Genomic DNA, 985 nt, shown 5'->3' with positions numbered 1-985 from the left:
TTCTTCTGGGGTTTTAGTTACTTTCCCATTATTTCAGTAGGTTCATTTATCTGAGTTTTGAATGGGGCCAGAATATACAGAGGAGATTGGTGGTGCAGTAGTGGGAAAGTTTCTACTGCAGGAGGAAATATACAGGAAGGAAAGGGACTGATTCTTGGACTGTAGAATAAAAAAGGAATGACTGATTCTCGACTCTATTTAATTTACCTTTATTCTATCTTTCTCTGTTACTAGACTGCACTAGGCACGAACTAGGAGTTGGAATAGGAGCTTGCTCCATCCACTCCACGCATCGACCTGGTATTGCAGTACTTCCAGGAACGGTGCACCCCCCTTTGGGGGAAATAAAAAAAAAAAAAATTAAGAATTAGTACAATGGGCAAGGGGCTTCCCTGATGCAGGATGTGCAAGTTTGATCTCTGGGTCAGGAAGATACCTTGGAGAAGGAAAAGAGTTGGACACAAAATAGCAACTAAACAGAAACAACAATGGTCAAAACACATAGTCTAATCAGCTTGTTTTTCCAACTATGACAGTAAAAGTTATGCTATTATAGACATCTTCTGACATCATCTGTTTCCTTAATTACATGAATGTTATAAATCACTCAGCAGTTCATACTTTCATAGCTGGCTTAAGATAGGAGATTGAAAAATCCAGGAACCTCAAGGATGAGTGGGCATTAGGCAGTGGTAGTGGGTTGAGGAGAAGGGGTTTTATTCTGGACAAAGAAAAAAAATGCAATTTCCCTGAGGTGATAGAAAGCAGAGGATATCTGGGGATTTGAAAGAACATCTTTGAAGCCTGGTGAGCAAGTGGGATGGAGTGGTATTAGAGGAGAATGAAGAGATAGGCAAGGATTGCAAGCCTAAGGATATCCTTTGTAAAACTGTGTCCTGAGTCCCATGAATATTCATTAAAAGCAAGTTCATGATATTGTTAGAGGTGTTACACTAGAAAGTCTCCATATTATTGGGCTTCTGTT

General features: G+C 39.8%; 1 pseudogene; it reads left to right on the top strand.

Annotated features, from left to right (window-relative positions):
* The first annotated feature begins 248 nt into the window (after positions 1 to 248).
* On the top strand, positions 249 to 327 carry LOC136155000 (U2 spliceosomal RNA; annotated as a pseudogene).
* Positions 328 to 985: the final 658 nt, after the last annotated feature.

The sequence above is a fragment of the Muntiacus reevesi genome, chromosome X (genome assembly GCF_963930625.1).
Source record: "Muntiacus reevesi chromosome X, mMunRee1.1, whole genome shotgun sequence".
Lineage (NCBI taxonomy): Eukaryota > Metazoa > Chordata > Mammalia > Artiodactyla > Cervidae > Muntiacus > Muntiacus reevesi.
Note: the sequence above shows the minus strand (reverse complement) of the source record. Positions and strands in the feature narration are given on the sequence as shown.